At 43.8% G+C, this 26,990-nt stretch overlaps 1 protein-coding gene across 1 annotated transcript in view; it reads left to right on the forward strand.

Moving 5' to 3' along the window:
* The first annotated feature begins 6,565 nt into the window (after positions 1-6,565).
* The window catches only part of SPTB (spectrin beta, erythrocytic), a 138,384-nt gene continuing 117,959 nt past the window's right edge, over positions 6,566-26,990 (forward strand). Inside the window, exon 1 of the mRNA XM_023232409.2 lies at positions 6,566-6,719. The gene's annotated coding sequence lies outside the window, so the exon portion shown is untranslated. The remainder of the gene's footprint in view (positions 6,720-26,990) is intronic.

Below are 26,990 nucleotides of genomic sequence, written 5' to 3' on the forward strand. Positions count from 1 at the left end.
TGGAAGATGGCAGACCCCTGCCTCCATAGATGAGCTCAGTGGTAGCTGTGAACATAAAACCTACTCGATTGACTCCATTTCTCACCCACAGACAATAAGTTAGGTATGGATGCATTAGGGAAGCTGAGGACCTGGTGAAATTCAGGCACAAATATTGCCAGCTATGTTTCAGGGAATGTGAATTCATTTAAATAACCTTATTCAAACATAGATAGGAAAGTCAATCTCCTGAAAAAAATCACAAATATACATTTTTAAGCCAAATAGAAATGACTTTTTGAATTACCTACTTCTTTGGTTGATCTCCAAGATTGCAATCTCCTTTAATTTCCATAATGTGTTCATTCATTTATTTACTCATTTGCTCATTAGGCCTTTATTGAGTATATCTTTTGTGTCAGATACTATGCTAAGTGCTGGGAATCTTAAAACTATATCCTGAAAAAAATGGGCAGCCACTGGCTGATTTAAAGAAGCAGAGTGACAGGACCAACTTTCCTTTTCAGAAAATGTACTTTGGCTACTATGTGGAAGCAGAATTGAAGGAGAGGGAAACTGGAGAACGGATCAACAGGTAAGAGGTTCCAGAAACAATTCATTGTGAGAAAAGATGAGGCTGTGTTATGGACTTAATTGTATCCCCCTAAATTCACATGTTGAAGTCTTAGATCTCAATGCCTCAGAAAGTGACTGTATTTGGATATAAGGCTTTACAGAGGTAGTGAAAGTAAAACTGAGGTCATATACCCTAACCAAATATAACTCATGTCCTTATTTAAAAAAAAAAGGAGATTAGGACATAGATGCACACAGAGTGGAGACTATGTGAAGACAGAGGGAAAAGACAGCCCTCTACAAGCCAAGGAGAGAGGCTTCAGAAGAAATCAACCCTGCTGAAACCTTGATCTTGAACTTCTAGACTCTAGTACTGTAAGAAAATTAATATCTGTGTTTGAGCCACCCAGGATATGGTACTTTGTCATGGGAACCCTAGCAAATTAATACAGCCTTTGGAACAAGGCAACTGCTATAGGACATTAGCACCTACAGGCCCCAGTTCATCAGATACCCCAGTGTAAGTCTGCCATTATGTCTACTTAAGCTCGTGTGAGGTGACAGAAAACCTAATCCTGTGTGGCAAGGAAAGATCAGGAACTGCAATATAAGAAAAGATGCAGCCAGGCATGGTGGCTCGCACCTGTAATCCCAGCACTTTGGGAGGCCAAGGCAGGTGGATCACGAGGTCAGGAGTTTGAGACTAGCCTGACCAACATGGTGAAACCCCGTCTCTACTAAAAATACAAAAATTAGCTGGGCATAGTGGCACATGCCTGTAATCCCAGCTACTCAGGAGGCTGAGGTAGGAGAATCACTTGAACCCGGGAGGTGGAGGTTGCAGTAAGCCACTGCATTCCAGCCTGGGCGACAGAGCGAGACTCCATCTCAAAAAAAAAAAAAAAAGAAAGAAAAGAAAAAGAAAAGAAAAGATGCTCATTAATTTCCAAACCTGGTTAATGCCTCCATGGACTAGCAGATGACAGAATGTAAATCTTGTTTTGCTTTTTCCTGTTATTGGTGGAGGGAAATTTGAAACTGGTGTCATCTGCCCCTTCAGAGGCTGGTTTGTCTGGTATTTGCAAACTTGCTGCAGGCTTTCAGGTTCCTTCCGTAACCATTCTGTTTGAGGCATCTGAAGGGCAAGTTTGGTCCCTAATCCTTGGTTCCTCCATATTGTAAATGGCAGGCTTTTCCAATTGGTGCTGCTGCTTCTTTGTCTTTGAAAGTTGTGGACAATGTGATGCCTCTAGATGTTTCCAAAAATGAAATGGAAATTTCACCTTAATTTTATGAAATGCATCTCTTTGCAAAAGAGTAAAGAAGAAGGGAAGTAATGATTTTTGAGCTATGGGCACTATTCTGATGATTTCTGAACATTATCATGAGTTATTGATTCCTCCATTGTTGTTGGCGGGGATTTGAGTTTGTGCTGAGTGGAACTTCAGGTTTGTTTGGTTTGGTATTTACATTTTTCAGTAGCTTTTCTACATATATATTAATTTCTAAATTCAAGTGGCTCATTTATTTCACACAAATAACTTTGGTTATGTGATTCAGTTTTTTGTTGTTGTTTTTATTTTTGTTTTAGATAGGGTCTTGCCCTGTCACCCAGGCTGGAGTACAGTGGTGTGATCATAGTTCACTGCAGCTTTGAACTCCTAGGCTCAGGTGATCCTCCCACCTCAGCCTCCCAAAGTGCTGGGATTACAGGCATGAGCCATCGCACCCAGCTCAAAATATTTTTAGGATCAATTTAATTCAAGGCCAAGCAAGTTGGTCTAGCTTATTATAGTTTTTGGTTTATGACTTATTTTTATTCAATGTCTTGGGTTTTATAAATAAAATCATAAACTTTAAAACTGTTCATAAAACTGTGAACTATATTTAAAAATCATCTGGCTGGCAACTGAGTTGGTTTTTATAATCTGAAAACTTATGTTTTTCTTCAACTCTGAGAATTTCTATTCTACTTTCCCATTATTGCCTTCTTCTACTCTCTTTCCTTTCCTTTTGTAACTTCTATTAAGCAAATATTGAACCTTGGGGGATTTTGCTTACATGACTTTCAACCATTTTCACATATTTTCCATCTCCTTTGTCTTTTGCCTGGTGTTTGGGGAAAATTTCTTTGGCTTCTGTTTCCACTAATTTGCCCTTCAAGTAGGTCTGTTCTGCTTCTCAACTAATGGATTTTCAATATCAGAAATGACTTTTTAAATTTCTAGGGTTTCTCACTGACTATTTGTTATGGATGCAATGTCCTTTCAAGACTTACTGATTAAAATTAAATTCATTTAACATTTATCTTGTTCCTTTTATTAATAATTTAGTTTCCTCTGATATTATTTCCTTTTATTAGTTGGGTTTGGTGCTTCTCTTTCATGGTATTGGTTCCCCTCTCCCCATAAGATATTTGGTGGTTGTCCCATCATCCCTTAATATGGGAATGGGCTTGTCTCCTCTTTCTGCTTATCATAGCCTGTCTTCAGGGGCTGTGAAGAAGGATCGGGACATGCTATGCCAAGAGAGTGAATGGTTTCCATCATTTCTTGGGGTCACTAGATCCCTGAGCTCTGCCCCTCGGGTCCCAGGATCACCACTAACTTTTTTTTATCCCACAGGCAAACACCTGATATATAATGTAAGCAGGACAGAGGAGGCTCCTAAGTGAATTATTCTGTCTCAGGGCCCTTCCTCCTCTTGTATCCTTTAACTCTTGCTTGCAACTTCCCTAAACTATTGCTCCTCCTGAATCTGTTCTGGTTTCCTCTGATTTTGTTTCTCTGTGAATCAGATCTTACGTCTTTTCTGTATCTCTGGATTTCTTGAACATTGTTGGAACACTGATCCCCCTTTTCCTTATTTTCCTGTGCTTTTAGATGCCTGTTTCAGACATATCTTTTAATGAAATTTGGGGTAGAAGAGAAGCTAACTGTGTGTATTCAATTCACCATCTCCATCCAATCTTTACTTTTTAATTTATTTATCATCTCTACTTATTATCAAACAATACAAGCTTATTGTGAAAAACTCAAAGACTATAGAAATGGAAAGTGAAATTTCCCTCTTATATTAGATGACTCTAACATAAGTCTCAGCTGGTATCTTCTTGGCCTCACCTGTTGGTTTCAGCTAGAGCTGAGTAGACAGTTCTATGAAGGCTTACCCCCCACTCTCTGGCTGTCAACATCTATTCTCAAATGCACACCTTCTCTTCTGGCCCCAGAACTCTTCCAAATCTGCAGATTGCCTGTGTGGAGCTTGCTGGGTAGCTCGGAAGTGTAGGCTTTCAACATGGGTGGGAGAACAGTGGGGGCAGTCCCTTGTCCAACCAGGATGAGGGCCAATATCCTATCCTTCACATAGACAATTCCAAGAGCTATTCCATACTCTTCTGAGGAAGTCCTTTCAAACTTGATCCCTATTGCGCACAACAATGACCTTGATAATGAACCTATGTACGTGTTTCTTTCTCCCTTCTTTTTTTTTGAGACAGAGTCTTGCTCTGTCAGCCAGGTGGGAGTGCAGTGGCATGATCTTGGCTCACTGCAGCCTATGCCTCCCAGGTTCAAGCAATTCTTCTGCCTCAGCCTCCCAAGCAGCTGGGATTACAGGTGCGCACCATGCCCAGCTAATTTTTGTATTCTTAGTAGAGATGGGGTTTCGCCATGTTGACCAGGCTGTTCTTGAACTCCTGACCTCAAGTGGTCCGCCTGCCTCAGCCTCCCAAAGTGCTGGGATTACAGGCGTGAGCCACCATGCCCAACCTTTCTCCCTTCTTTTACTCTCTCAATTTCTTATTCCTGGTCACAGAGATCTGTTCCCCTTTCCCTCTTATTTGACAATGCCCTTTTCCTCACTGCAAACCTAAATTTCCTCTATCCCTCAGTTCTGATTTATCATTTCACTGTAACTCTATTAGCTGTAAAGCATTTAGAGATGCTGTCAGGATAACACGCTCTGTAGCAAATGAGGTTGTATTGAATTATTTAGCTTTCAACTAAAGTGGAGATAACTAAAGCAGCTGAGTTGGTTCGTAAAATGTTGGGGTAATCTGTCTGCTGATTTGGAGCTTTTATCATATTAATTTTTTCTTATGGTTGAAAATTATAAATTTTAAGGTTACAAAGAAAAATATGTATGCAACTATTTAGTTCAGTGCCACAAACCTATAGCTAAGGAGTTATCTGTTTTGCATAGTATATAATTACGTAGCTGCAGAACCACCATTCTAGAGAACCATGAATTTATCTAATAAGTGTATTCATACAAGGTTTTAAAAAACCATAAATACATAATTTCCCTCCATTTTTTCTATCAAAAATAGATCAAGGATTTCTGCTTGAGATATATAATAGTCTCAGCTTTTGAAGTTGGCCTGTTTTTCTTGAGCTTTCTTTGCCAGAATTTGACTTAAAAATTTTTTTTCACCAAAAAGAACTTTCTGTCTTAAACTCAGTAATAGACAAATGCACTCTAAAATGTTGTCAACAAAGCAGAGGAAGGGATCACTGCTAATCTATTGATGATCATGAATGTTTTTGTATCCTCTTTCCCATATTACTAGTGTCTCTTGGAAAATTGAGCTGTAATAAGGGTCCAGCCAAGAGGAGGGTGGAGTGAAGAATTCTGTGACTTTGTAATACCAGGGGCGTTTGTCCCACTCAGTATATCTCAGTGTCTAAATGCCCACCCTCAAGAAGTGGGACTGCAGCAGGAAGTGAAGTATCTTTGCATATGTTCAATATATAAACTAAACTCGAACATCTGGCAATTAAACACCCCTTTCCTGGGTGAATTCTGGAAAACAGCACAATTATACTCCCAAGCAAATAACTGATGCTGCCTGTTAAGAACACCAGGCAGCATCAGTAAAGTTAAAACTTCTTTCTGCATCTATGCGCTTTTAATCTCCACGGCTATTTCCATAATACCTGAGATTACCTGCGTTGATAGCTGGTGAGAAACCATCCCAGGCACCACAGGTGGAGTAAAGAGATGAAAGCTACCGCAAGGCGCACACGTAAACCTTACTGAACAATGACCTTGTATCGTTAGAAAGTCAAGAAAATGGACTGCCTTGCAAGCTGCCGGTGTTCTGTTGAGTCTCTCTCCGGGGGCAACTCGGAGATGCCTTTTTGGCACCATCGGTCCTAGAATTTCCTCTGGCCTGCTGCACCGCGCCTCATCCAGGCTTGCAGTGAGGCACCCCCACCTCGCCCGGAGACCCGGGCCGGCCAGGAGGTGCCAGTGGGCAGGTGTGGCAGCCTGCCTGTTGATTACAGTCTCTGCAATGTGGGAGCGCCTTGGGACTGCAGGCTGCGTGCCGCCAGCTGCCTGGTTCATCCTGACTACACTAGGTTTTCGGGCAGAAACAGCGACACCGAGCTCGGGCTGGGGGTGGGGGCCTCGGGCCCAGTGCCCGCCCCCTGCCCTCCCAGCGTCTGCTCTCACTGCCAGCCGGGAGAAGCCCGCCCGGGAGAGCGCTTTCTAATGCACCAGCCCCTGGGAACAATCTGTCCCTCCCAAACCCGCCACGGCGGGGGATCACCGCCCGGGTACCCGTCGCGCCCACCCTATGGCCTGAGTGTCTTTTCATATATTTAAAAAACCGAACTGTGTGCAGTGGGGATGCCGGGCGGGAAAGGCTGGAGGGCTTGTTTTCGCCGCCAGGCTCGCCTCTCAGGGCTCACGAATTAGGCCCCAGCTAAAGTCCAACCCTCTTCTCGCCTCAGGGGGCTCGGGGTGGCGCGGGGTTAGGGGCAGTGAACGACGATGGGGGCGCCCCAGGCTCAGCGGCGGGCGGGAAGGCAGAGGCGGGTTCCAGGAGCAGGGCTGAGGCCCGGCAGGTGCCCCCAGGCGCGGAGGCCGATTGGCAGGTGCGAGAGTGGGTGGGGAAGGCGGGGGCTGGGCCTGGCGCTGCGGGAGGCTGCGGCCCCGCCTCCCCGCCCCCGCCGCGGGACTATCTGGTCCCGGCAGCAGCGATGTCCCCCGGCAGGAATGTCCCTCCTCAGATAATGTTATTTATATCTCTGGGCGGGTCCGCGGCTCGGCAGCACCAGGAGCCCGGCGGCCGCTGTGCCAGGAGCCCCGCGCTGCCCTCCTTCCCCTCCGCCGCCGCCCCTGGGCTCGGGGTGGCCCCCGCTTCAGTCCCAGGGCAGGTGAGTCCCAGGAGGGCCCGGCGGCCAAGGGAGCTGGGTGCGGGTGAGCAAGGCTGGGACGCGCGGCGCCAGCTCAAAGGAGCGCTGGGCCCAGGGGGCGCGTGACGCGCAGGGCCCAGGGGACCGGGTGGGAGTCCAGCCCCAGTTGCCGGGCGTGGGGTGGGAGGGGTGCGGGGCCCGGGAGGCCCGGCAGCTGCGGCAAAGATCATCCCGGGACGCGGGAACGCGCGCGGGCGTCCGAGACACTTGGTGCTAGCTTTGGAGAGCCGGATCCCAGAGAGGCCGTCACCCCGGGGCGCAGGGAGAGGGTGACTGGGGTGCGTGTTCTCGTACGCCTCCTCCAGGACCCCGGCCTGGGAGCGAAGGGGATCGCGCCTCTAGCCGGTTCGACCGCCGCGCTGCTCTCTCTGCCTTTTTCTGTCGGGCTTCTCGGCGCTGGGGCCGCTCATATCCCTCTTCTGGGGAACTTGGCTGCGCTCTCCCTGGGCCGCCCAGCGCCCAGGCAGGAGGGACAGGTCAGGGCAGCAGAAGGGGCCAGTCCTCCGGGCGCTGGGAACCACGCGGAGAGTGACCCCGTGTAGACCGAGGGAGGAAAGATCCTAGTGCCCTAAGCCATACTTCAAGGACCCCTAGCCTTCCTCTCCCAAAGAGTTCCTCTCTTTCTCTAAGCTTCTCCAGGCTACTCTACCCTCACCCTCCTCTCCAGTTTCCCCTCTTCCTCTAACTTGGTCTTGAGAAATAGCAGAAAGTGGGATAAATAATAGAAGCTGTAAAACAATCCCCAACTCCCACCAACTCATCCATACTTCCCAGGCTAGGGAAGCAGCTGCGGGGCTGGAGTACTGTTTCCCTGACAACGAGCTTCAGGTAGGGCCTTGAGTTATAGCCTATCAATATCCAAACCACTGTTTTCAGTGAGCAATTAGAGGCGCCAGGAGTAAGGAAAACGAAAAGAAGTCACTGTTTTTTGTACATCTAAATGTTAGATGCATCAGATTGGGGGGTGGGGTGGGGGGATATAGTGACAGTCTTTTTGTACTGAAAATGTCTGTGGGGAGAGACTAGGTTGTCACCTCCAGGTAGGAGGCAGTCATGCAAAACCCCTGCCTGGAGGTAGTCACGATCCATATTTTAGTTTCTAAGGAAAGAGATTCAGGCGGCTCCCTAATGAGAGGAGTTTGCAAATCAAAGATTTTTAGGCACAGCTCAACTGTCCACTGTCCTATCCTTAGCTTCACAGATGGCTCTGAATTTTATTCTAGAATTCCCTCTTCGCCCACCCCTTCCCCCACTATAACCCAAGACAGGTCATTTCTTATTTCGGGATCTAACTTCTATTCTTTTGCTCTGAGTCCCAGGTTCAAAAATGCAATTGAAAACACTTTTTTTTCCTAAGTGCAAAATAATTGTTAATGTATGCTGAATGTCTCGCACCTAACACAGCTAGGCCTGTGCTTGCCTGAAGGCTAGCAGGCTAGCCAGGAAAGGGAATGTGAAACTCACATTGAAGAAGAGCCCACCAGCCTTGAAACCCACCAACTCCAGAGGTGGGTCATTTATACAGAATTTTATCAAAAACCCTAGAGTAAAGCACCATTGAAAGACATAACCCCTCATGAAAATGTGGTTTTAGACCCCTTAGCTGTTGTTCTTAGCTTTATCAGTGCCCCAGTGGCAATGATTGGGGATGAGCCAGTCCTATTAATCTTGAGTTCTCGGAAGACTCAGAGTCCACTTGTGGAATTGTAAGCACCCAAGGACTCCCAGGCATCCAGGATGGGCCTTGTAGCACAGGCATATCAAGTTCTCCTGAGCGGCTTGCCCAGAAGAGAGTTGGGATACCACCTTTGGCTCTGATCAATGCTTTTTCCAAGTGTTCTGAAGGTGTCCTATAGCAGAACACCTGCTAGATGACTAGTTTTGGGGGAGAAGGTATGACAGGAGCAAGACTTCTACCTGGGATCACATTTGGCAAAATAAAAATGAGTATTTTAGGCAAGCTAGGTGTGAATGAAAGTTATGAACTAGAGTCAAATTCTGACAGGTCTGTCACAGCTCTGGAAATAAACTGTTTTTGGTAAATAAAAATAATAATAGCTTTTATTTATTCTGTCTTTTATGTTGTTGTACCCAGTACCTGGCTGGTAGTGAACCCTCAGTTAATCTTTGTTGAATGAATAAGGAAACCAACAAATGAATTCTCAGCATTTTCTTTATATTATCCAACTTAATTGTCATGGTAACTCTATAAGGTAGCTCATATCAGCATTTTACAAGTAAGGAAACAGGTTCAGGAAGATTAAATAACCTGCCTCATATTACCCAGCTAATGAGAGATGGGTCCAAGATTCAAACGCAGTTTGTTTGATTCTACCTTCTTTTTAAGGTTAGATACTCAGCAGGGAATATAGAGTACGAGTTGGGAAGATTTGACTGTAGCATTGTCTTCTAGCTTCACAATCTTCATTCCTAGGACCTCAGGTAATAGTTCTGCTTATATCAGAGGAGCTTAAAAAATATTGTCTGGGGCCGGGCACGGTGGCTCAAGCCTGTAATCCCAGCACTTTGGGAGGCCGAGATGGGCAGATCACGAGGTCAGGGGATCGAGACCATCCTGGCTAAAACAGTGAAACCCCATCTCTACTAAAAAAATACAAAAAAACTAGCCGGGCGTGGTGGCGGGCGCCTGTAGTCCCAGTTACTCGGGAGGCTGAGGCAGGAGAATGGCGTAAACCCGGGAGGCGGAGCTTGCAGTGAGCTGAGTTCTGGCCACTGCACTCCAGCCCGGGCTACAGAGCAAGACTCCAGTCTCAAAAAAAAAAAAAAAAAAAAATTGTCTGAAGACAATATTGGGCATTTATTTGCTCAGAGGTTTTTAGCCTTGCCCATTATTTTCAGGTCATTGTTTCAAGGACAGAACTATAATTTTGGCAGGAGTCAAAGCATGGATTTTTTTTTTTTTTTTCTTTCAAGAACAGATTTTCCTTTCAGTCCTGGAAGTGGCCAGGAGGGCTTGATGATACATAGGGACAGTGTGATAGGACAGAGGATGACTATAAAAAATTCATGAGGCAAACACTATTGGAGAGGGAAGGGATTTTGGAGGTCACTGAACCCAGTCTTCCATGTGCGTACTTACTTGCTTAAAGGCATGTACTAACTGCATGTACCTGATCATTGATGTGTAGCTATGGCACCCATACTTCTTATTACTCAAGCTCACTTCTTTCCCGTCTCACTCTCAAGGCCAATATGGTTTATTTCCTGAAGTTCTGCCTAATCAAACTTCTGACATTTTATTTCCTTTGGAGAAGATTATGAGAGGATGTGTTTTAATATCCAGTACTTTCATTTTAGTGAAATCTTAAAGAAAAGGTATTGAGGATAAGCAGGAGAGAAGGCAGTCTCAAGCCTTAAACTCTAAACTGTTCTATAATCTCCCCCATTGCTTGTAAGGTGTACACATGTATACATTTTAAAACAATAGTTACACACATTACAATCTAGAGACAAGAAATCTTAAGTAATTATGTCCGTTTTTGGGGGGCATGGGGAAGGACTTTAGAGAACTATTGAGACTGTCAGATATGTGCTTTAACCTAAACCCAATCACCAAATTGCTCTTGAAGAGCAGCACTTTAATTTCAAAATCAAACACAAAATTTTACTCTCTGCTCAAGACCTGAAAAGGTAGGAAACACAACCAGTGGGAGATTTAAAGTAGAGATGGGGTTTCACTATGTTGGTCAGGCTGGTCTCAGGAGTTCAAGACCAGCCTGGCCAACCCCGTCTCTACTAAAAATACAAACATTAGCCAGGTGTGGTGGTGGGCACCTGTAACACCAGCTACTCAGGAGGCTGAGACAGAGAATCACTTGAACCTGGGCAGTAAAGGTTGCAGTGAGCCAAGATTGCGCCACTGCACTCCAGCCTGGACAATAAAGTGAGACTCTGTCTCAAACAAACAAACAAAAAAAGTGTTATAAAAAAGCCAGGTATAGTGGCTTATGCCTATAATCCCAGCTACTTGGGAGGCTAAGGGAGGAGGATTGCTTGAGCCCAGGAGTTAGAGAGATTGAACTGTGATTGTGCCACTATACTCCAGCCTGGACAACAGAATGAGGCGCCATCTCTAATTCATGAATTAATTAAAAAGTGATTTAAAATACATTTCTTTGTTACAGAATTTTAAAATTATGGAATTTAAAAAAATAAACTCAGATCTACAGATTAACCTTTATCAATGAACTTGGGAGGATCAAGAGTGAAAATAACTGTGCTATGTGGGCTGATGAGAAATTTGATTATATAATGAGGACTGGCAGGGAAGTTCATGGATACTGGTTTCTGAAACCATATGGATATCACAAGCCAAAAATGACTGTGGAAAGAAGAATTTCATCTTTGAAGTAGCTTGTATTGACTCAGTTGGTTTTAACACACAGATCATAGGTTACTCCTCTGTTTTAGATAAGAAATCTGAGGAGGAAGAGTAGATGCAGTGGTCTGAGTGCCAGAATCATCATGTGGCATTTCCTGGGTTTATCACAGAGATGCTTCCTTCTTCACCCCATTAGGTGAAGGTCACCTATTTTGGAGATGGAGATAGTGATTGAGGAAGAGCGTAGGAGGCAGTCAGGAAAATTCACTGTCAGATCTGGCTCTGCTCACGGATTGCCAACTCCCCTTGGTAAATATTTAGAAAATGCCATAGCGTTTTTCCCTCTGTTCCTGCGTGTATTTCTTAATTCACAGCCAAGTGATCCAAATTCTTCCATTTTCAGCCAGCCTCAGCTGAATATCAAACCACCAGGGATCCCTAGCCTTTATGGCTCCCAGAGTCTTAGAGGTGGTCACAGACAGAAAGTGCTTCCTTAATGAATTGTCTGCCTAGCTTATCAAATTCCCAAACCACTTTTCATTTTGCTCTTTCTTTTTCCTGGTTACAGGAAATATTACAAAGCCCTCTTCTTCCTACCTCAGCAAGTCCTTCTCAGGCTTTGCCATAATGTTTTATTTCCACACCATACCTGTGCAGACCTGGCTGAGGGTAGAATTACAAGGGCAATTAAAACTCAGGTAAAAATGCTCATATACCATGTGAGCAGTGGGGGCAAAAGTGGGCTTCCTTTCTTTCATTTGGATGTTATAAATTTAGCAAGTGAAAAGGCACAGGGCTAGAAAAAAATAGGCTTTGCATTGAACCGGGCTCAGATCATCCAGGATATTTATGAAGAGAATAACAGGGCACCTTGACAGCTAAAGAACAATAATTGCTTCGAATTATAGTTAACTTAGGAGTTTCCACCATTGTGAAAAGGAGAAGAAACTTGAATAATTCTGAAAATGAATACATTGAAAATAATTTCCATTTATACCAGACTTAAATATGGGCGTGTCTCATTTGAGAATTTATAGCAATTCAAATAAAACAAAGCATACTTTAAAGGCATGAATTATGTGGACCAGAAAGAAGTCTGTAACCTTATTCTGTCCCTCTTTCGAGTCCCAGCCTGTTTCTAGAAGAACCCTAGGAATGGCAATTAATTTCACCTTCCAGCATATTTCTGCAAGGGTAGAAAAGCAAGAAAAGGCCTTTCATAATACTGACTTCGAGTCGTAAGCCATAAAGAGTTAGAGGTAGAAAGGCCTGAGAAAGAATTGAGATGTATTCAAAAAGAGCAGACATTGGGTGTCTACCACGTGTCTTACACTATTGTGCTATTATGTGCTGAAGACACACAAAGAGATCAGATGGAGAATCTCTGATTTGGTGCGAAAATGGCCTTGCAACCAAGCAATGATTCAACAGGATGCCTGAGAGAGAGGGCGCACAGGAGGAAACATTTCATTCAGATTGGGGAATCCCAGAAGACCTTTGAAAGTGCCTAGGATTTCCCTAATGGAAGAAGGGAGGATGAGGGGGCCTGCGAGTGGGGGTTTAGGCAGTTATCTAGCACAGACAATAAAGCGTGATTAGATTAGGGGATGAAGCATAGTTCCACATGGTGGAAGTGTGACCAGAAAGGTGATTGGGGTTCAGCCTGTGAAGAAGTTTGAGTCACTGGAAGTTTTTAAGTCGTAAAGGGGTGTGATGAAATCTCTATTGACAAAGCTCACCAGTGGCAGTGAAGAGAAAGTGAATTAGATCCCAGCCAGTACAGGATGATGATCACAGATAACTATAGACCACTCTATTTTCAGCATGCCTTTGTCTACACGTCATCTTATTTTATCTTATGATGACCATGTGAAGGGAAGATCTGATTATTCCTGGTTTCCAGTTACAAAACAGGATTAGAAATGTACATTTATATACTCAAGGTCCCTCTAGTAGTTTATTCCAAAATGTGACTTTGACCCAGTTGCCTAGTTCTGAGGCTGGGGCTGTTTCCAGGTCTTCTCAGTGGAGTAATTGAATATTCTGGGCCTTCTGGTTGAGACCACGTTTGCTTTTTTTCTTCAGCAGAATATTCCACCTAAGTTCATTGGTTCCGGAGAGAAGGAGGGAGACGCTTGTTAACAGTATTACCCTTTACCATAGCCACAGAACCTCAAGAATGGCCCTACAGAGTATGCACAGATGATGTTCCAAAGCATAAATTAATAGATTCTCAGTAGCATGCCATAGATAAATGAAGGGTTCATCTGCCTGTTAATTGATGTTTTGGCTTTTTCATTCCTTTACCCCAAATTCACTGGACATTATTGTGCTTATGCTTCATTTTGGACTTCAACAGCCTCTTTTTGTCCAGTGATCTTGAGGGCCTTGATTTGTACCTATGTCAGTCTTCAACAAATATTTACTGAGCTCTTGTTTAATTTGCCAGACATGCTGTAGGCCCAGGGGATGTAACTGTGAATGTGGCAAAAATGTCTGATGTCATAGAGTGCACATTGTAGTTAGGGGAGAGAGGAACTAAATGACAAGCAGCAGACAAAAATATATATTGTAATTTCAGGTGCTAAAAAGAAAAATAAAGCAATGTGAAGGGAAAGAAGGGTGGTTCTACTATTTCAGGTAGGGTGGTATCTGATGGGGCTTCATCTGGGCTGAGACTCAAATGAAGTGGGGAGAGGGGCATGGGATGTTTGGGAAAAGAGATTCAGGTTGAGTGGTAGTCTGTTCTCACACTGCTAATAAAGACATACCAGAGACTGGGTAATTTATAAAGGAAAGAGGTTTAATTGAATCACAGTTCAGCATGGCTGGGGATGCCTCACAATCATGGCAGAAGGCAAAGGAGGTGTAAAGGCATGTCATACGTGGTGGCAGGCAACACAGCATGTGCAGGGGAACTGCCCTTTATAAAACCATTGGATCTCATGAGACTTATTCACTACCACGAGAACAGCACATGAAAAACCCACCCCCATGATTCAGTTACCTACCACGGCGTCCCTCCCATGACATGCAGGAATTATGGGAGCTGCAATTCAAGATGGGATTTGGGTGGGGACACAGCCAAACCATACCAAGTGAGAAGCCCCTAGCGTGGGACCACTGCTGTGTCCAAGCAATGGCAAGGAGGCCAGTGTGGCCTGAGTGCAGGGCGTCATGGGGAGAGCTGACCACAGTGCTGGAGAGAAAACCGGGTCTTGATGGTACAGGCTTTGTGACCTTTGGGTTTTAGCCCAAGTGTCATAGAAAGCCACTGGAAGTTGGGGGCAGAGGAGTGACTTGTTCAGATTTGTGTCTCAAGTGGATCTTTCTGGCTGCCCTAAGGAGGATTGACTGTGAGGCACAAGAGTGGAGGAAAGGAGTCCCATGAAAGCTACTGTGGTGTTTCAGGACTGAGAGGACGGATCAGGATGATAGTGCTGGTGAGATGCAGTTGGGTTCTGAGTATAGCGATTATGGGATTTGGATATAGAGGATGAGAGAAAAAGAGTAAGATGATTCCATTGTTTTTGGCCTGCACAACTGGACGAACAAAAAGGTCGTTTACTGAGATGGTGATGTATTTTATCAAATGAACCATGGGCTATTTTTTTTAAATTCTGTTTTTGTCGAGGTGTTGACTTGGAATAGTCTCTGGCAGACTTTTCATTTAAATACACCAAAAAGGAGATGTTTTTATTTTTGGATGATTCATGACATCTGTTTGAAGTGAAGTCTTAGATGTGCTGTGTACTTTGTACTGGTACTTTTAGATCAGTCCCACAACGTTTATACTATGTGATGGAGATTAAGATATGGGAGAAACAAGATTGACGTATATTTCACTTTATTTTTAGAAGTGTTTTGAATTGGCTGGTTAAAGCTCAAATATTTTTGATGCTTCCTTGTTGTCATATTTTAAAAGCTTTTTAAATTATAAAATAAATTCATGTACATGGTTAAAACATATATCCATATTATACAAGGGTATACAATGAAGAGTAAAAGTCTTCCCCTAACTTTAGCCCTATTTCTAAGAAGGTACCATTGTCAGCATTTTCTGTGTATGCTTTGAGAAGAATTCTTTTTACGTTCAAGCATTTGGCCTGATACATTTTAAGTCATAGCGTTAAGCTAGCAGCACCACGTATTTGAGTGGTAGTCTGTTCTCACACTGCATTAGGTTTCAGATTTAGTAGCCCTCAGGTTAAGCGACCTGGAGTCCACTTTCTATCAACTAAGGGTCTTGCTCTCCAAACCATCCCATACTGAACCACTGTGTTTATCATATAACACCCCTTCTCAAAAGCCACCAGTGGTTCTTCTCTGGGTCGAGGTAGAAATCCAAACTCAGAAAGTTGGCTTTTAAGAGCCATTGTAATCTGGCACCAGTCTCTTTTTTTCTACTCTTTTACCACTTTCCATCACAAACTCTCTACTTAAACTAAGTTTCCCTGCTTCTGCTTACTGAGTCCTGAACATTTCTCCCAGATTTGGAGTGTTTTCCATCAGAACCTGGGTTCAAAGCTGTGTCTTCTTCCTGGAACACTCCACTCCACAGTAATCTCTCCCTTCTTCAAACTTGCTAAATTAGGGCTAGATACATGTACCCATTTGAACATAATCACAAATTCTTTTATTATTATAAACTTTCCTTGTATCTGTGTATTATTTGCTCAAATATATGCAACATAAAATTTACCATTTGAACCATTTTTAAGTGTACATACAGTTCAGTGGCATAAGCACATTCACATTGCTGTGCAGCCATCACCATCATCCCTCCCCATCATCATGAAAAAGATGGACTTTTTTCATTTTCCAAAACGCAAGCACTGTGTCCATTAAACACTAACTCTCCATTCCCTCTCCCTCCATCTGTCTATGGACACTTGGATTGCTTCTACTCTTGCCTATTGTGAATAATGCTGCTGTGAACATGGGTGGGCAGATATCTCCTCAAGACCTTGCTTTCACTTCTTTTGGACATATACCTAGATGTGAAATTGCTGGATCACATAGTAATTTTATTTATAATCTTTTAAGGAACCCGTCCATGCAATTTTAATATTTCCCCTTGGTATTCAACATCTCCAAAGGGAAGGGCAAAAATTTATTAACATCCTCATTTTGGGGGCCAAACTGAACTTGAGAAGTGTTTATTTCAGAACACTGTCTTTCGGTGATAGTTCGTCATCAAAATTCTTGAATTTATTCATTTATTAGTTTGCCTATTTTTAGATTGTAGACTTTTAGAGGACAGGCAGGAGATGTTTAATTTGCTTTGTAGAGCATGTAGCCCAAGCTCAGGTGGGGAAGGGTGTAAATATTATGTGATGTTTTATTTCAGCTAAAAAATCTCCTTGAGCTGGATGACAAGAGTCTGGGTTGCTTCCAGCTCCTTTTCTCTTGCTGTTTGCCCTTGGGCAAAGAACTTCCTCTTTCTCTGACTTTTTTTTTTTTTTTCTTTTTCAGGGCTTTTTGTGTGTGTGTGATTGTGATGGTGCCTTAACATTTATTATTATCCTTAAAATTTTCTTTGTGGATTCCTCTGCAAAACTTACATGTTGCCTTCTCTTCATAACCTTGCCTGACAGCCCCTTTTCCTTACCAGGTCCTGGGGTAGCGCTGATTGCTTCCTCTTTTGTATTTTTACCGTACCTTTCTCATTTCTTTCTTACAGGTGGATCATCTTGTTTTGTAATTGTCAACTTGCCTTCTACACTGTTAGTTCAAGCTTCTTGCAACAGGGAACTGAATCTCACGCTTAAAAACAAAACAAGGCAAAACAAAACAAAATTCAGCACCTAGAGCCATGCTTTATACGCGGAGGGGAGTGGATTAAAAATATTTGTTGATTAAAAAATTAGGCTGGACATGGCAGCTCACGCCTATAATCCCAGCACTTTAGGAGGCTGAGGTGGGCAGATTGCGTGAGCCCAGGAGTTTGAGACCAGCCTGGGCAACATAGCAAGACCTGTCTCTACAAAAATTTTTTTTTTAAAAAGCTGGGCATCGTGGTACGTGCCTGTAGTTCCAGCTACTCAGGAGGCTAAGGTGGGAGAATCACCTAAGCCTGGGAAGTTGAGACTTCAGTGAGCCGTGATTGTACCACTGCACTCCAGCCTGGGTGACAGAGTGAGACCCTGTCTCAAAAAAAAAAGAAAGAAATTTTCAAAATCTGACCAAGCACAGTGGCTCACACCTGTAGTCCCAGCTGCTTAGGAGGCTGAGGCCGGAGGATTGCTTGAGCCCAGGAGTTCAAGGCTGCAGTGAGCTACGATCTTGCCACTGAACTCCAGTCTGGACTACAAAGTGAGACCCCATCTCAAAATACATATATTAATTAAAAATTTTTTAAAAAATTAAAGAATCATGTGGCCAGTTAGCTCAGTTGGTTAGAGTGTGGAGCTCATAAAAAATTAAAGAATGAATGTTTGAAATTACATGTATCTAAGTGCGTATAATTTTAACTTGGATACAAGGCATTGTTATGCTAATGAGTTTATTATAACAACAAGTCAACCTTTATTGAGAAAGTTATGTGGTAAGCACTATGCTGAGAGTTTTCATGTGTATTTATTATTTACAATCAGACTTGGAAAGTTAACTTACCCATGAATACCCACCGAGTAAGGTAACAGCTGGACTTGAACCCAGTGTGTTTATTCTAGAGTGCTTGCTTTGAACCACTGTGCCTGCTCAAATTGGGGTGGAGGCCAACACTACATGACTTAATTCTCAGCATTTCTTTTTTTTTTTAATCCTGCATCTTTAATGGTTTGAAATTAGAGAGGTAATTCGTTGCATACCTTTATATGTTGCTTTATATTTGCAATGATTTAGCCTAATAGACTTGAATCCCTTTATTAGCTTTTAATAAATAATTAATGTTCTGAATCCTACTTCCAATGTAGTTATTTGACATCTGAGGATGGAGATGCTAATTAGTGCCGCACAATATACCCACTCTCATAAGGCAGCTGTACCAAAACTGCTTTAGAAAAAGTCCGAATTATTGCCAAATGTGATAGCCTCCTTCCAGACCCGAGGTTTCCAACTTCTCCACAACATTTGACCACTCTGCCATTGAACCTCTGCCCTCTCTGGGCTTCTGTGACCTGGGCCCTCCTCTTTCCCTCCTAGCTTCTTTACCACTGCTGCTACATTTGTTGTTATTGTTCCTTCCTCTCTGCCAGCTTTCAATTGTTGGGATTGCCAATAGGTCTGAATCCTTATCTCTAGTCTGACCTCCTCCTCAATCCCAAATCAGCTTCACAGTAGTCTGCTGCTGTCTTCATTTGCTTCTATAGAGATGTCTCAAGCTCACCATGTCATCCTGGGACTTCTTGCCTCCCTTCTTCACCCCAAATCTGCTTTTCTGCCTTTTTTTTTTTTAATATATATATAGCTAGGTTCATGTTGTCACCATCCCCCCAAGTAAGAATCGCAGTACCATTTTTGGTCTCTCTTTTTCCTCCCATACTTCCACATCTACTTGTCTGCTCATTTTTCCTCTAAAATTTTCAAATTAGTTCCTTTCTTTTAATTTCCACTGTCACTATTCTTATCTTATGTTTAAATAATTGGCCTTTAGGCCTTCAGTCTCTACCTTTCTAACCCATCCCACACCCTGACCTCAGGATTATTTTTAAAAACCTAAGTCTGACTGAGTCATTCTACTGCTTTAAAACCCTCAATGGTTCCCCATTGCCCCAAAATAAAGTGTAAAGGGGCAGGCAGGGGCCTCCGCAATCTGTTCCGACCTCCGTTCCTAGCTTCATTCCTTCTCCATTACCTTGCCTTGAGTGCTTGTGACTTGCTCAACTTCAGGCTCATTTTCCTGCCTCCATGACTTTGCTGCCACTTTTTCTTTTTCTTTCTTTTTTTGAGGTGGAGTCTCACTCTGTTGCCCAGGCTGGAGTGCAGTGGCACGATCTTGGCTCACTGCAAGCTCCGCCTCCCGGGTTCATGCCGTTCTCCTGCCTCAGCCTCCTGAGTAGCTGGGACTACAGGTGCCTGCCACCACACCCGGCTAATTTTTTGTATTTTTAGTAGAGACGGGGTTTCACCATGTTAGCCAGGATGGTCTCAATCTCCTGACCTCGTGATCCACCCATCTTGGCCTCCCAAAGTGCTGGGATTACAGGCGTGAGCCACCGCGCCCGGCCTGCTGCCACTTTTTCTATGCCTAGAATCTTTCCTCTCTTTCCTTAGCCATGAACCATTTTTTTTTTTTTTTTTTTTTGAGACAGAGTCACCCTGTTGCCCAGGCTGGAGGGATGAAGTACAGTGGCATGATCATGGCTCACTACAGCCTCCACCTTCTAGCTTCAAGTGATTCTCCTGCCTCAGCCTCCCGAGTAGCTGGGATTACAGGCGCCCATCACCATGCCTGGGTAATTTTTTTATTTTTAGTAGAGACGGGGTTTCGCCATGTTGGCCAGGCTGGTCTCGAATGCCTGACCTCAGGTGATGTGCCTGTCTCGGTCTCCCAAAGTGCTGGGATTACAGACGTAAGCCTCCATACCCAGCACAGCCATGAGCTCTTACACATATATGCCTTAAGACTCCCACCAGCTGTAACCCCTTTTTGAAGCTCTCCTGAAACTTCTTTCCCTCTTCTGTGACCCCAGAAGACACACATTCCTTCCACTTTTGCTGTCCACACTGTAGCCTGGCTGGTCATGCACAGGCCTGACTCACCTCTAGATTATGAGTTCCTTGAGGCAGAGATGGTGTCTGATGTCCTTGGGGACACTCGTGCCCAACTCAGGGTCTGGCTTATGTTCAGTGCTCAAGAAACAAGTTGAATTGGGTGATAGGGGGAGGTTTCAAGAATATTAGGCATTGTAAATAATCCAGAAATTAATGACCTATAAAAGATTATGAAGAGGGGCTAATGGAAGACACTATGGATGGGTTGGAGGTGAGGAGGGAAGAGGATTGCTTTAGACCTGAGTGGAGGCTGTCTTCCACCTCTGTATTCTCCACTGTTTCCCATTTATCAGAGGAACAAATAATGGCTCATTTTAACTTACATCATCAGATATGTCTATTGCTAGAAAAATTTAGTTATTCATCCAGAATACAGTCACTCCCACCTCATTTTTCAGTGAATGTTTGAAGCTGACCCTCAGAATGCAGCTATGAAAGGCTCTTTGACTGTGCATTTCAGATCCATGGACACAAGATTTGTTTCATAACAATAAAGAGTTAAGAAAAACACTTCAGAAAAAAAAAAAAGGACTGAGAATTCCCGTATAGAGGTTTTATTTTTCTGGGTACAGTTAATCTGTTTACTTGTTTGTCCTTAAGGCATGTCAAAGTAGGAACTACCTTGTAATATATTACAGTATTTATTGGTTGGTTTGTTCTGCCCTCGTTTCTGCTTTACCCGGACAAAAAGTGAACCCCACCAATGGCTGGACTCACCCGAATTCTGCTTGCTCAGGCCTCTGAGTATGTTTTGTTTCTTTCAACAAAACTCTCTGTCATGGATGCACTCCCACTGCAATCCAGCTGCTCTCTTCTCCTGCCTCGTCCTGCACCCAGTGACTGATAGGAGCTGGTATTTAACTTCCAGAGGCGGTGAGTGGAGCTACGAGGCCTCTAAGTATGTGGTGGGGTCTGAGATGAGCTGATAAGTGGAAGGCCCTCAAAGGCCTTGGCAAGATGTGTCTGGGATAAAGAAGGGCAGGGGACAAAGTTAGGCCTTGTGAGGGGGACCTGAGGGCAGTGAGGCAGAGGAAGGGACTCAGCCAAGACAACTGAAGAACCCATTGAGCTCTGACGGGTATCCTGAGGCCAGCGATAAGCAAACAACAGTCAGCAAACTCGACAGAGAGCTGACAGTGAGGGTGGGATAAACAACTAGCAGCTTCTAGAAGCTCCGGAATGTCATGAATGCCAGTGATCATCACCCCATCTCGAGGATTACTAGGTGCCATAGTGAAGGTCACCAGTAGGCTGACTACTAGTTAGTGGCCTCACTGCATACTCTTCGAGTGAACAATCTTATTCATTTCATAGATGTTTTACTTTGTGGTGTTTTAGCCACGCCATGGTCTCTGTTTTTCTCGTTTAAAATCCAGCCTGCTGCTTGTAGAGTCAGTAGAGCAGGCTCTGCCTTTCTCTGCAAGGTGGGTGTGTGCATTCTGTAACCGCTTTCTGGAACTATTGGGAAATCTTGATGCCCAAATGTTCAACCTAAAGTTGACGCAGGAGGGTTCTTCACTGTGTGAAGTGATGGGAGGAATGAAGGTGTTTGCAGGTACAGGGAGTGAAGTAAGATGGTAGAATCAAAGCAACTGCTCTGGGAGAGGAAGCCAGTACCCTCTGCAAGGCAGAGACCTATACCTGTGAGGGCAAATCGGGTCATTTGTGTTTCAAAGCTGTGCGAAATCACTTTGCCCAGGAGACTGAAAGAGTACTCCATGGATCCAGGCTAGCCAGGCCTTTCTTACCATGTCACTTGTGAGTCCAGTGGGTGTATGGTAGAGCTGGTACTCAGTACGGCGTCCTCAATGTAGTAACTCCATTGGCAGCCTCGGTTTAGCTGCTCTCACTGCATCTGACCCAGAAAACGCTCAGAAAATGACTGCAGTGAAACACGTCTTCAAGGTGAAGCTTTGAGTCCAGGTGGGGGAGGGATGCAGAGTTGATCCCAAGGGTTCAATACTTCTAAATATGCTGGGAGTGAGCTTTGTTTATGCTCTGACCCAGAGGAAGTCACTTTACATCTCACCCTGCTTCTACCAGCGTAGAGTGCCTTCTGCTTGTTTTGCATAAGCTGTGTGCCTCCTCTGCAGAAGAGGCACAGAATGAATTGGGAGCTATAAAACTCCTGGCAGTCATAATTCTTTGTGAACAGCAGAGTCTGGTGAGCAGTGTATTTGGTTGGCAAGTGATCATTACAGTCTATACTTGGTTTCTCTGTCTGTAAGATGGTGGGAATGCTTTCTCACTGAAATGTGAAGGGGGTCAAAATGAAATCGTGTATACATTGTCCTTTTTCTGAGACCCAATGCTTAAAGCATCAAGACTCATCAAAGAGAGATGTTCTATGGATAAAATCTACTCCAAGCATCTTGCAGACATTATCTAATTGAAATTGTCCCTGAAGAGCATCTTGTTCAGCTCCCTTATTATACCAATAAAGGAGATTCGGAGGGGAGTGATTAGCATGAGCTTGCATAGTTTGTGCAGGACTCTTGAGTGAAACCAAGGTCTCCTGATCTGTGGCCTAGACCTTTTTCCCTGCCTGTATCTCTCCTTCCCTCTCCTTCTTCATCTTCTACAACTTTTTAAAAACCAGTTTTTAGAAATTATAACATGAACATGTTATTTTTACCCAGGGTAAGAATAATTCAAACAGTACCAAAGAGTATAAATAGCACTCCTAGACTCATTACTGCAGAAGAGGCACAGGTAACAACTATTAACAATTTCTTGTCTATCCCCTAGAGATTTTCCAGGCACATATAGATATACACACATAGATATAGATATGTGTTTGTGTAGGTATATATATTTGTATATTGTGGTCTTTTATTTTTTCATACAACATTGTAACTTGTCCTTTTGATTTAATGATGACACTCCTTGGACATCTTTCCATATTAGGACATAGAGGTTGACCTCTTTCATTTTTCTGTTTTTGAGATGGGGTCTTGCTCTGTTGCCCAGGCTGAAGCGCAATGATGCAATCATAGCTCACTGCATCCCTGAACTCCTGGGCTCAAGTGATTTTTCTGCCTCAGCCTCTTATGTAGCTAGGACTACAGGCATGCACCACCATACCTGACCTTTTTTTTTTTTTTTAAGAGTTGAAGTCTCACTACGTTGCCCAGGCTGGTCTTGAACTCATGGGTTCAAGTGATCCTCCTGCCTTGGCCTCCCAAAGTGTTGGGATTACAGGCATGAGCCACCATGCCTGGCCTGACCTCTTTCATTCTTATCAGCTGTGTAGTATCTTATGCTCCTTCTATTTCTTCATGATGAGTTTCAGAATTATAAGCAGCACTGTGGAATTTGAGTCCTGAATTCATGATGCCAAAATAAGAATCTCTATTTTACATGAGCCTCCGGTAAGGGGAATGACTTCTGACAAGGTCACATGGCCCAGATAATTGAGAAATCTGAGACTCTACTTCTATTTGCTGATGCTATGTACTTATGGGCCCCAGTCATATGCCAGCTGCCATGCTAGGGCTTCGAATACCTTCACTCGTTTAATTCTCACAATAGTCCATTCAGTGTGATATTGTAATTGCCATTTCACTGATGAGGAGGCTGAAGCTAGTCAAGCTAAGTTTACTTTGGTTCACACAATCAATTAAGTGCCTAACTGCAGATTTGTACCCAGATCCACTTGACCCAAAAGGCAATGCTATTCTCACTGTCTGAAATCTAGGACACGAGGGAGAATGGTTATGGTGAATTGAAACCAAGCATTTTTTAATGGCTTTCAAGTTTGGCTAGTTGAGACCTAGAATCTACTATGTGCATAGCAATGACATGGAGGACCAAGTAGCAGTGGAGCAGAGACAGAAATGATGCAGGGAGGTGGGGACAAGAAGTGGCTGCTCCTCAGGACATGTTATTGTCTGTTATATGCTAGGCTGTGTGGAAAACACAGAGGTCATTGGTTAAGGCACAGTTCTCTGCTCTTGAGAGGTTTGTAGCATGACACAAAGTGGAGCCAGGTAGGTGCCATTGTGGGGCTGGCTGCAGAATAATCCAGGGTCTATACAAGCTCGCTTAACCCACAGCCTGTGGGCTGCATGCGGCCCAGGACAACTTTGAATGTGGCCCAACATAAATTCATAAACTTTTAAAAAACATTATGAGAATCTTTTGAAATTTTTTTTTTAGCTCATCAGTTATCATTACTGTTAGTGTATTTTGTGTGTAGCCCAAGAAAATTATTCCAGTCCAGCCCAGGAAAGCAAAAGGATTGGACACCCCCTGGTCTACAGGAAGCCAAGATTGGTTTGACTGGGGACCCAGATCTTAGGGCACCATCAAAACTTTCTAACAGGGGAGTGACATACAAGCAGCTATGTTTTAGGACACCCTGCAGAAATATAACAAATGACTCCAGAGTGTCTAAACCAGGGCAGTAGGAAGGGAAGGGAGGCGGTGAATTCAAGAGCTTCTGAGAAGTCAGAGTATCTGTACTTTCTATGTGAGGTAGGATCCAGTGTCAGTATTTTCAGGCCCTACCACATAAAGGATCAAAGATACTAAAATTTGCCAGTATCCCATATTAAATATCATGGGGTGTGGGTTTTTTTGTTGTTGTTGTTGTTGATTTGTTTTAGTTTTTTGTTTGTTTGTTTTGTGACAGAGTCTCACTCTGTTGCCCAGGCTGGAGTGCAGTCAGTGATCATAGCTCACTGCAGCCTCGAACTTCTAGAGTCAAGGTATCCTCCTGCCTCAGACTCCGAAGTACAGGCATGCTAGCATGCCCCACTAATTTTTTTTTTTTCTTTTGAGGTGAAGTTTCACTCTTGTTGCCCAGGCTGGAGTGCAATGGCATGATCTTGGCTCACTGCAACCTCCGCCTCCTGGGTTCAGGCGATTCTTCTGCCTCAGCCTCTCCAGTAGCTGGGATTACAGGCACCCACCACCACGACCGGCTAATTTTTCATATTTTTAGTACAGACAGGGTTTCACCATGTTGGCCAGGCTAGTCTTGAACTCCTGACCTCAGGTTATCTGCCCATCTCGGCCTCCCGAAGTGCTGGGATTATAGGCATGAGGCACCGCGCCCGGCCCACCCCACTGATTTTTAAATGTTTTTACAGAGATGGGGTCTCACTATGTTACCCAGGCTAATAAAACATTTTTGTTCTCGGAAATATTTGAAAGGATTTTAGAATTATTCTTAATTTTGATTATATGGTCTTACTTTTGTACTTATAAGATAGTTTTTTTTTTTTTTTTTTCAAGTCTTAAAGGATTTTTGCAGGTTCTTAAAAATCTTGTAGGTATGTGGTGCCCACTGGCACTTAAGAGGAGAGAGAGAGAGCCACTGAGTGTGGCTGGAGTTTTCTAGCTCAGGTGTCTGGGAGGTTGCTGTTGCTAATTTACTGAGATTAAAGTCTTAAAAGAAAGAGGCACCCTGGGAGTAGGGAGGAGGTACAAAGAAAGAATTCAATGTTAACTGTGTTAAGTGGGAAGCAGCTGCAGCGTGTTCTGTGGAGCTGCTGTAGCAAGTTGAGTCCAGGAGGGGCTGGGCTGGGGGTATGGATTTGACAGCTCTCAGCACAGAAAGGGGAGAGGATCACATGAGAGAAAAGAGAGGCCTTAACTTTGGGTAATGCCTACATTGAAGGGGTGGGTGGAGGAAGAGAATCTAGTAAATGTGATTGCGATATCACAGCACACTGAGGATGAAGAGCCAGGAGAATCCAAGGCCTTGGAAATCCAGCTTTGAGAAAATGATGGTTGATTGTTTCTAACACCGAAGAGGGATCACATCGGAAAGGAGTGTACGAAGGCTGTTAGCCTTGGAAGAGGCTCAAGTGACCCTCCAGAAAGCAATTTTCGTGGAGGGATGAAACTCGATGATCAAACTACAGAGGGAAGCCGTGGCGAGGAGGAGAAGGCAGTGAATGCAGATTGCTTTTCTGAGAAGTTGATAGAAAGAGGATGGTTTGAGAGAGAGGTCAAGGGAAATTTTGTGCATTGAATAACGTGATTTTTAGGCCAAGAGGGTGGGGATCCCTTGGAAAGAAAGTGGGGATACTGAGGCAGCTAGGGATGGAGACAGAATTGATAGATGCTGGAAGTCTCTGGGAGGCTGGAAAGCATCAAGTGGATGGGGGAGCCGGTCAGTGCAGCCACGCGTGTGCCCTGCCATAGATGCATGGTATCATTTTGAGAACACTTGCCAAGTCCTGTCACATACAAAGAACCATGATAGGTGGCCCTGTGGCATTCCTCACTTATATGAGGCTTGACTGTATGCTCTCAAGGGCAGGGACACTTTTTTTTTTCTCCTTTATTTCTTCAAAAAAAAAAAGAAAAGAAAAAGAAAAAAACAGGATACATGTGCAGAACGTGCAGGTTTGTTACATAGATATATGTGTGCCATAGTGGTTTGCTGCACCTATTGACCTGTCCTCTAAGTTCCCTCCCCTCACCCCCAACCCCCCAACAGGTCCTCGTGTGTGTTGTTCCCCTCTCTGTGTCCATGTGTTCTCATTGTTCAACTCCTACTTATGAGTGAGGACATGCGGTGTTTGGTTTTTTGTTCCTGTGTTAGTTTGCTGAGGATGATGGCTTCCAGCTTCATTCATGTTCCTGCAAAGGACGTGCTCTCATTCCTTTTTATAGCTGCATAGTATTCCATGGTGTATATGTACCACATTTTCATGGGCATTTGGGTTGGTTCCATGTCTTTGCTATTGTAAATAGTGCTGCAATAAACATACATGTATGTGCATGTGTCTTTATAGAAGAATGATTTATATTCCTAAGGGAACACACCCAGTAATGGGATTGCTGGGTCAAATGGTATTTCTGGTTCTAGATCCTTGAGGAATCACCACACTGTCTTCTACAATGGTTGAACTAATTTACATTCCCACCAACGTCGTAAAAGCGTTCCTATTTCTTCAGGGCAGGGACTTTTTGTTCAATGCTTGTTATTTGTGGATAGAGCAGGGCCTGGCACAGAGGACATGTTTGTTGACAGACTGATAGACTTATTGCACCTGTCCTACAACATCCTGAGGCAGGCTCGATCCTTTTTTCTTTTCTAGTGTCCTACTGTGGGATATATGACATATGAATGAGAATGTAAGTCACACACATGTAAGTTTTGAAGCATAGTTACAAAAAAAGAGCACAGTCCTGGCTTCCACGCTTGTGTGCCTACC

The sequence above is a fragment of the Piliocolobus tephrosceles genome, chromosome 6, assembly GCF_002776525.5.
Source record: "Piliocolobus tephrosceles isolate RC106 chromosome 6, ASM277652v3, whole genome shotgun sequence".
NCBI classification, from domain to species: domain Eukaryota; kingdom Metazoa; phylum Chordata; class Mammalia; order Primates; family Cercopithecidae; genus Piliocolobus; species Piliocolobus tephrosceles.